The sequence below is a fragment of the Girardinichthys multiradiatus genome, chromosome 10, assembly GCF_021462225.1.
Source record: "Girardinichthys multiradiatus isolate DD_20200921_A chromosome 10, DD_fGirMul_XY1, whole genome shotgun sequence".
In the NCBI taxonomy this organism is placed as follows: Eukaryota; Metazoa; Chordata; class Actinopteri; order Cyprinodontiformes; family Goodeidae; genus Girardinichthys; species Girardinichthys multiradiatus.
Genome location: NC_061803.1, coordinates 31,870,058 through 31,880,477, shown reverse-complemented (window position 1 = coordinate 31,880,477; position 10,420 = coordinate 31,870,058).

Here is a 10,420-nt window from a genome sequence, read left to right as displayed (position 1 = left end):
GCTAGAAACTGTCACAAGAAACATTAACAATATCCTACAAAGATTTTCAAATCTAAAAAACCTGAATTGGTTGGTAGGGAACCATACCTTGTGTAAACCAGCTGATTCTAAAGCTGGTGTACACTGCTTTAGAATCCTGGCACAGAAACCTCTGTGCCATGTTGTAATAGTCAGTCAGTTAGTCATTTTCTACCACTTATTCCATAGTGGGTCACAGGGGAGCTGGTGCCTATCTCCAGCAGTCTATGGGCAAGAGGCAGGGTACACCCTGGACAGGTCGCCAGTCCATCGCAGGGCAACACACAAACAACCAAGCACACACTCATTCATACACCTAAGGGCAATTTAGAGAGACCAATTAACCTAACAGGCATGTCTTTGGACTGTGGGAGGAAGCCAGAGTACCTGGTAAGAACCCACGCATGCACAGGGAGAACATGCAAACTCCATGCAGAAAGACCCCCGGTCGGAAATCGAACCCAGGACCTTCTTGCTGCAAGGCAACAGTGCTACCAACTGCGCCACCGTGCAGCCTATGTTGTAATGGTATGTTTTGGAAATGGAAAACTCTGTTATCTTCCTGAAATAATTTTTTGGTGCTGCACCGGTTTTGTTCCCATTTGGACCTTCTCATGGCGAGATCAGTGACTATACTCCAGAAATATCCAAACATTGCCGTAATCACTATTAACGTTTTAAAATAAATCCTTTAATGCAGTTGTATGACAACCGGGGGTGTATTGTTTTACAATTTTTCAGGCTTTAACCTGAAAACATTCACTGACAAAACCAGGTTAGCACCCAGAAAGAATTTTCAGGTTTGGACACCATTCCACATTCAGATTGAATGCAGGATGCCTTGTATGTATTACAAGCACTCATCTGATGGGGTCATATTGTTGTTTTGAATTATGCTGGATGGTTGCATTGGAGCTTATACAGCTTTGGGGACAAACATGTCACCATAGCCTGATGTGGGACTATAAGGGCACCTATATATGAGCCATGTCATCCTGTATGAAGTTTTAAATATGAAATCCTCTGTTTTATGAATCTGTCTGGTGACCTTCACTCACCAATGTCAGAAGAGATGGTAGAGCTCCTTGAACTCAATTCATTTAATTCCCTGTCTCTGCTCTGTATGCGGACTAAACTACATCCATATTCCACCTTTCCATCTGGGTGCTAAACTCAAGGATTTTCTTTTAGGTCAGTGACTATTTCAACATGTGCAGCACATTGATCAAACAGAAAGAGATTATTTATGTAATCATATTTCAGGATTCCAGCTGAGTTTTGGTTTCTGGCAGTTACAATGTGTCAGCAGGTGTCATTCATCCTTATGGCATCCATATGGTTGTGTGACCACAGTGTTGCAGTGAATGAGCTGAGAATTTTCCACCATTTGTGCCAGACCTCAGTTTTGACATCACCATTCGAATATGTATTGAAGTGGTTAATTAAAGTGGTCACAGCAGAATAATGGGATTTATGAGTTTGTGATGACAGAGCTCAAATAATAATCAAATTCTCAAAATTATTTTCAAGAACAAGAAGAATATGGGATTTTTAATCCTATGAGAGAAGATGAAGGGCTTATTGTTTGCTGCTTGATATGTCAAAAGATGAATTTAATGAACTTTATTATGATTAGTACATGGGTTATTTCATTTTCGTCATTTGATTCTTTTAAACGGGGATCTAAAATATAAGTTAAAACCTGGCGAAAGACTGTTTTGAACTGTGACAATTAAAATTGAAAAGCTTTAGCTTAGCAGATGTTTGAAAGACACATTCAAACTGCTGAAATTGTTGTTTCTCTGATGTTGGAAATGAGTTCACTAGCTGATTATAAAGTTTGAATCATCCATTGTTTGGTAACCTGCTGTGTACCAAATATCATGTTTAAATTATGAAATACCATTAGGTTGAGATGTTAATGCTGAGGTTAGTGAGCCGGCTAGTCATGAGTGACTGTTAAATGACTGGAAAAAAACAAACAAAGGCTTAATAACTTTTCATCGGGCCTGCAAAATCTTTACAATAATATTAAATGTGCATTTGCTGATATTAACTTCATGGTGCGTAAGATGCTAAAAGTGAAGTTAGTCTGAGTTCTTCAAATGAAGCAGAAAGTTGGTTGAAGTAGGTATCAGTAGTTCAGACCTTGCTTGCAGGAGACAGCATTTCTTTCAAAGAGAAAACAGATAAATTCCCTTGTAGCAGAAAGTTCATCAGCTAGACAGACCAAGCCCCTTCAAAACCCTACAGATGCACCATTTGGAGTTTCATGGCCGATGAACGTAAATTCTTAATCCAGCATGTTTCACAAAAAAGATTAAAAAGAGCACAGGCTGTACTCTGTTAAGCCTTCCTGGTATATTCTGAAAATCATACACTCTCTAGTAGCCTAATTAAACTGCAGACATGTGGCATCATGTTGAATTGAAATGCTCTCTTTGCCTCATCTCACTTAATTTTCAGCACCTCATTTAAAACAATTCAAATATGTCATTGTTGTGTGAATAACAGTTTATTGGTGGATAATAAACTACTGCATTTTTCCATTACTGTATGCTGAGGCTACAGTTTGTATCTGACCATTTGATCTGCTAAAATTCACCATTATTCCGGCATAAATTCAAGTTTACCTATAGATGTCTCAGGTTTTGTCTTAATTCTTCTATGGATTTTTTAAAAGTTATTTAAAATACCAGAAATTTGTGTTGAGTGATTGGGTTAGCATTGGGGACTGACTGGGAAGTTCTATTGACCCTGCAGGAAGGACCAGCAGGATGTCTCAAGAGGTCACAGTAATTAGATCAGTACCACATGGTGGATCAAATCATTTTTCTCTGGAGTTGCTGTTGTCCATTTTGTTTTATTGTTTAGCTGACAAAACTGCCCTAAGCTAAATGTGCCAATGATGTAGAGGTTACAATTAGCTAAAATGAACTTTGGCTCACACCAATATAAAATATTTGTTCAGGAGTGTAAGATCTTTATTTCTTTTACTGAAAATTCACTTTGAAAGAACATTTTTCCCCTGCAGGTAAGATACTGACCACTGATTACTATCTCACAGAATCCCTTTAAGTTTAATGATGTCTGTTAGCCATTAGGGACCAACTAGTCCAGGAGAGACCTCGTCACATCACTAAACCTAAACCACATATTTACCTGTAACCAATAAGGATCCACGCAGTTAATAAAAACAAACAAAATAAAAACAAAACAACTAATTCCTTTAAAAATAGACTACCTTACTGGGTTCCAATTTGGATCGAACTTTTAAAAGGTTTTACCTAGATGTAAACTGATTTGGTCCTGTTCAGTCCATCATGAGGGTCTTAAAGGATTTCAATCTCTGAAACAAGTTACCCTCCTCAATGGCAGGCTGAGCCATGAATGCACATTTATAACATTTTTGGCTGGGTGGAGTTGTCAAATACTGTGGAACACCTTCATATTCTTTATTAAAGACCAAAAGAAAGCCGAATATTACAGAATATATTGGTTATGTGAAGTTTTAATGTTTATACAGATTTATTCTTGTTTTTTTTGTACAGTCTGTTTTCCTACGTAGATAACCCTGTGTATTTTGGAACAGCTTTGTTAAAAATAACAGCTTTGTTAAAAAGAAGCAATATATATATTTCACATGTACATTAATAATTAATATATTACTATGTTGGCGTTCCCACCTGGTCTGGACAATGCCTGGGCATTATGGAAATTTTTCCTTTCCTCCCAGTGTAGTTGAAATACCTCAGATTCCTCTTCATCACACCTGTCCAAGTGCCACATCAGCTGGTTGCTAGGACACCATGTATTCCTCCTCCTTCCTCCTGAGTTTTCAGAGAGGCCTCTGTGCCTCAGTGTAGATGGATGTACAGTTTTGGCACATAAGAATGTATTCCCCAACATAGCACTTTGGGTTTTTATCTCCTTCTCTGGGTTTTTCTTTTTTTTTTTTTGGTTTGTCGATGTGATTTCTCTATATCTCCTGCATCCTGTGTAGTTACTAACACCTTTTTCTTCCGACTGGGTTATGTTTCTCATGATCAGTATAAAAAATTAAAAAGTCTTAATCCGTTCTTTGTCTCAGAAGATTTTGTTCAAAGACTTTGTCGTCCTTTTTCAAGGCAATGTTTTACTACACTGAGGGTGTAAGAAGCAACTTGTTTTGTTTAGAGTAAATATAGGCTCAATCCCAGTTTTCCAGGCTTGCCTTTCCCTCATGGATTATGGAGTTGTAATCATACTGTTCATTTGGTACATTTAGGGCCATTTTCTTGAGTTTTTATAAATTTAATTTATAGAACAAATTTTGTTCAGTATAACAAAACTACAAAAATCATATTTAGTCTGCACTGTCCTCCATAAATGGGATTGTTGGAGCCAGTCTTATTAAAAAATAAGAAAAATGAATTAGAGGCCAAAACCAGCTCAATGGATCTCTGATGCTGATCTCGGCCTAACTTTTAGGAGTCTTATAAAACACCAGGAACCAAATTGTTTGGTTAGATCCTAAATGTATCATCTAACTTATATCTACACTTTTGACTCCATTTCATAGTTGCTGATAAAGTGGATCAATAGATTAAGACAAGGGTTTCCAAACATTTCACCCTGGGACCCCCACAACGACATTGCCAGAGACCGGTGACCCTCTGAAAAATAAATATCATATATCATATCATATAGTATTTAATTATTTAATGGGAAATTTCATAGTACATTTCTTTATTTCATGGGACATTAACATATATTTATTTCATGATAAATTATTTTATTCAGTTGTCTCTTTTGGCCTTTCAAACGTCTCAGCGGTCACATCACGCTTCTGGAAGTCATCTCACGACCCCCCACTTGGTGTCTCGCAGTCCCCCAGGGGGTCCTGGCACCCACTTTGGGAACCCCTGGATTAAGAAACCAAATTTCTCAAAAATGTATTTTCTCCATACCCAATAATCAGTTTCAAGTATTCGATGAAACAACTAATAAGACTATGCAGACATAATAAGACTATGCAGCTTAAATTTCCAACTTCTTTTGCCACTTTATTGAGAAAACATGCCAGATTTTGGGGTGAAAGGTGATGCGATTATTAGCACTGTTCCTTTTCAACAACAAGGCCCATGGTGCAAATCCAGATTTTGTTGGCATTTCTGTGTTCAGTTTGCATGTTGTCCTCTATGCATGTATTGGTTCTCTATTGCTTCTTCGTCTTCCTCCAACATTCGAAAAACATGCATGCATGATTGGCTACTCTAAGTGCTCTGGTGTCAGTTATTTGTTTCCCTGTGATGCGCTAGCAACCTATCCAGGAAAACCCTTGTTTCTTTGTATGAAATGTTGGACCTCATCTTTAATGGTTTCAAATGAACATGGAGTCTGTCTAAATATGTGCTACACGAAGGATATAAAAAAGAAAATAACAAAGAGGGTTTTGATTGTGTTTGTCTGACAGCTGATGACCACAAGAAGGCAGCACCTTCTCTGATAATGTGGAAACATCAAGACAGAGAAAAAAAAAAGAAAAATATTGTTTAAAACTCTTAAAACATAAAACGATACATAATTTGCTCTATACATTCTTATTCATCTGCTTCTGCAAATTATTTTAGAACTCTTTTTAAGGACCTAAGTCTGAAATAAATTGTACTCAGTGTTTGAATTACCTAATACTCATGTCCACTAGTTTTGCTTCTAAAGATCCAGACTTCCTTATAACCTGTTAGTCTGGATCAACAGTTTTCCAGGCTTTCTTACACACTTTGTCCTTGGACTTTGGCTACATTTTCACCCAGTTTCAATGCACTTCCTTTCAGAGAATACACACACACAGATTCTTCAACACAGCCACCTTTTGCTTTGATCACTGCTTTGCTCTCTTAGCATTCTCTCCATGAGCTTCATGAGGTGATAGCCTGAAATGGTTTTCCAAAGATTCTTGAAAGAACTCCCCAGAGGTTCATTGAGAGATGGCCAAAGGTTAATTAATATTTCAGTCATCACACCAAATGGTGGCTTCTTGTAACATATAAAACATATTTAAAGTAATTCTCCAATTTTTTGCTTGCTACATAATTCCATATATGTTATTTCCCTGTTTTGATGCCTTCAGTGATAATGTATGTACAATGTACAATGTCATAAACATAAAGAAAACCATTAAATGAGAAAGGCATTCTAAAACTTCTGACTGGTTGTGTGTGTATATACAGTGAGGAAAATAAGTATTTGAACACCCTGCGACTTTGCAAGTTCTCCCACTTAGAAATCATGGAAGGGTCCGAAATTTTAATCTTAGGCGCATGTCCACTGAGAGACATAATCTAAAAAAAAAAAATCCCCCAAAAATTAGTTTTTAATAGTTTATTTGTGTGTTACTGCTGCAAATAAGTATTTGAAGATCTGCCAATCAGCAAGAATTCTGGCCCTCAAAGACCTGTTCCGACTCTAAAAAGTCCCCCTCCACTCCGCTTATTATTCTAAATTAGAAGCACCTGTTTGAGGTCGTTGGCATAAAGATGAATAAAGACACCTGTTGCATAAAGACACCTGTCCAGCCCACACAATCAGTAAAACTCTAACTACGAACATGGCTAAGACCAAAGAGCTGTCCAAAGACACCAGAGACAAAATTGTAGAAAATGGAAGAAGCTAAACATGACAATCTCCCTCGTACTGGGGGTCCGTGCAAGATCTCACCTCGTGGTGTATCAATGATCCTAAGAAAGGTGAGGAATCAGCCCAGAAATACACGGGAGGAGATGGTCAATGACCTGAAGAGAGCTGGCACCACTGTTTCCAAGGTTACTGTGGGTAATACACTAAGACGTCATAGTTTAAGGTCATGCATGGCACTGAAGGTACCCCTGCTTAAATTAGCACACATCCAGGCCCGTCTTAAGTTTGCCCATGACCATTTGGATGATCTAGAGGAGTCATGGGAGAAAGTTCTGTGATCAGATGAGACCAAAATAGAACTTTTTGACTTTTTGGTCTTAATTCCACTCGCCGTGTCTGGAGAACGAAGAATGATAAGTACCATCCCAAAAACAGCATCCCTACTGTGAAGCATGAGGGTGGAAGCATCATGCTTTGGGGGTGTTTTTCTACACATGGGACAGGACAACTACACTGTATTAAGGAGAGGATGACCGGGGCCATGTATTGCGAGGTTTTGGGGAACAACCTCCTTCCCTCAGTTAGAGCATTGAAGATGGGTCGTGGCTGGGTCTTCCAACATGACAATGACCCGAAGCACACAACCAGGATAACCAAGGAGTGAGAAGCATATCAAGGTTCTGGAGTGGCCTAGCCAGTCTCCAGACCTAAACCCTATAGAAAATCTTTGGAGGGAGCTCAAACTCCGTGTTTCTCAGGGACGGCTCAGAAACCTGGCTGATCTGGAGAAGATCTGTGTGGAGGAATGGGCCAAAATCCCTGCTGCAGTTTGTACAAACCTGGTAAAAAACTACAGGAAAGGTTTGACCTCTGTAATTGCAAACAAAGGCTACTGTACCAAATATTAACATTGATTTTCACAGGTGTTCAAATACTTATTTGCAGCAGTAACACACAAATAAATTATAAAAAAAATCATACATTGTGATTTTTTAGATTATGTCCCTCACTGTGGACATGCACCTAAGATGAAAATTTTGGACCCCTCCGAGATTTCTAAGTGGGAGAACTTGCAAGGTTGCAGGGTGTTCGAATACTTATTTTCCACACATATATATATATATATATATATATATATATATATATAGGGGTTGGACAATGAAACTGAAACACGTGGTTTTAGACCACAATCATTTATTAGTATGGTGTTGGGCCTCCTTTTGCGGCCAATACAACGTCAATTCGTCTTGGGAATGACATATATAAGTCCTGCACAGTGGTCAGAGGGATTTTAAGCCATTCTTCTTGCAGGATAGTGGCCAGGTCACTACGTGATACTGGTGGAGGAAAACGTTTCCTGACTCACTCCTCCAAAACACCCCAAAGTGGCTCAATAATATTTAGATCTGGTGACTGTGCATGCCATTGGAGATGTTCAACTTCACTTTCATGTTCATCAAACCAATCTTTCACCAGTCTTGCTGTGTGTATTGGTGCATTGTCATCTTGATACACGGCACCGCCTTCAGGATACAATGTTTGAACCATTGGATGCACATGGTCCTCAAGAATGGTTCGGTAGCCCATCTAGCACAAGTATTGGGCCAAGACAATGCCATGATATGGCAGCCCAAACCATCACTGATCCACCCCCATGCTTCACTCTGGGCATGCAACAGTCTGGGTGGTACACTTCTTTGGGGCTTCTCCACACCGTAACTCTCCCGGATGTGGGGAAAACAGTAAAGGTGGACTCATCAGAGAACAATACATGTTTTACATTGTCCACAGCCCAAGATTTGCGTTCCTTGCACCATTGAAACCGACGTTTGGCATTGGCATGATTGACCAAAGGTTTGGCTATAGCAGCCCGGCCGTGTATATTGACCCTGTGGAGCTCCCGACTGACAGTTCTGGTGGAAACAGGAGAGTTGAGGTGCACATTTAATTCTGCCGTGATTTGGGCAGCCGTGGATTTATGTTTTTTGGATACAATCTGGGTTAGCACCCGAACATCCCTTTCAGACAGCTTCCTCTTGCGTCCACAGTTAATCCTGTTGGATGTGGTTCGTCCTTCTTGGTGGTATGCTGACATTACCCTGGATACCGTGGCTCTTGATACATCACAAAGACTTGCTGTCTTGGTTACAGATGCGCCAGCAAGACGTGCACCAACAATTTGTCCTCTTTTGAACTCTGGTATGTCACCCATAATGTGTGCATTCAATATTTTGAGCAAAACTGTGCTCTTGCCCTGCTAATTGAACCTTCACACTCTGCTCTTACTGGTGCAATGTGCAATCAATGAAGACTGGCTACCAGGCTGGTCCAATTTAGCCATGAAACCTCCCACACTAAAATGAGAGGTGTTTCAGTTTCATTGTCCAACCCCTGTATATGTATATGCTAGAACAAACAAGATTTTTTACAGATTTTGATCTGGGTATTATCACATTTCTGATTGGTGCTTTATAATTTCTACCTCCAAGATTGCTTCATCCTGATTTCTCCACTTCACTCCCATCACCATGCATGTCTGTTTCCCTGGCAACACAACCCTCCCTCCCTTTCTGCCTGTTGTTTCTTACCTCAGGAGGGGAGATTCCTCTGGTTTTGATCAAATTAAAAAGCCTTAATGCATATTCTATTGCAACTACATGTTTGTTTTTTAAAGTTATATTTTTCTTTTTCTTTACAAACATCCACAAACCTGTAAGAGTACTTCAGTCAACCAGACGTTTTTTCCTGGATGTTCTGATAACCATAGAGGATTCACTGTGACATCCATGGAATAGCTTACGTCTACGTGTCCACTCTGCTCAGACTATAGATTCATTTTTAAGTGGCTGAAAAAACGTATCTTTCTCTTTGGTTTTTGACTAAAAAGAGCATCCGAAGCTAAACGGCTTTTATAATTTTTATTTCATTGTATGGTGTTTATTCATGTTTTTTTAACCTTTATATTTGACAAATGATTTCTCTCATATATGAACATGATGCTTTTTTTCTACAAGCCAAAAATTTGAAAGCATATTTTACAGAATGCGAGCTGTCATTCCATCTCCGTCCACCAGATGCCAATAGAGCTCTCCTCGTCTCTGTCAGGTGACCTTGTTTTAAGCTGCACACCTGTATCCTCCTGCCTGTATGTCTGCAGCTGCAGCTTGAGTCTGTTTCAATAAAGTGTTGCACTCTCTGATATTCCGTTCTGCTCCCGATCAGCTGATGGGGTTTCTGCAGTTTTAACCTGGTTTAATAAATTGAAACATCATTAAGATCATTTTTGTCTTCATGAGGTTCCAAAGGCCATTACATCTAATACTAACAAACACGTATGGCATTTCTCTACTCCCAGTATTAAGCCAAAATGGGTAAGCCGTGAGTGAGGTACTAAGTCTTGCTCATGATCCAGCCGCTTGCAGAAGCATTTTCAGCAGCAGTAACTCACAGCAATTATTTTTTATCTGAATTTAATTGGTCCAATCTTTTTTCCGTTGCTTCAGATTTCAGGTTCCAGCACAGCTCTCTGAAGATTCCACTGCAGTATTTTAATCAGGTTCAGGTCTGGACTTTGACCAGACCATCACAACATCGTGAATATTTAATTTTTTAGCAATTCTGTTTTAGATTTGATATGGTTTTTGGGATCATTGTCCTGTTGATCAACCAGTTTAGGCCAAGCTTCAGATGTCGGTCAGATGGCCTCACATTTGACTATTGAATACTTTGATTTACAGAGGTGATCATGGGACACTCATTGACTCCAAGGTGCCCAGGTCCTGTG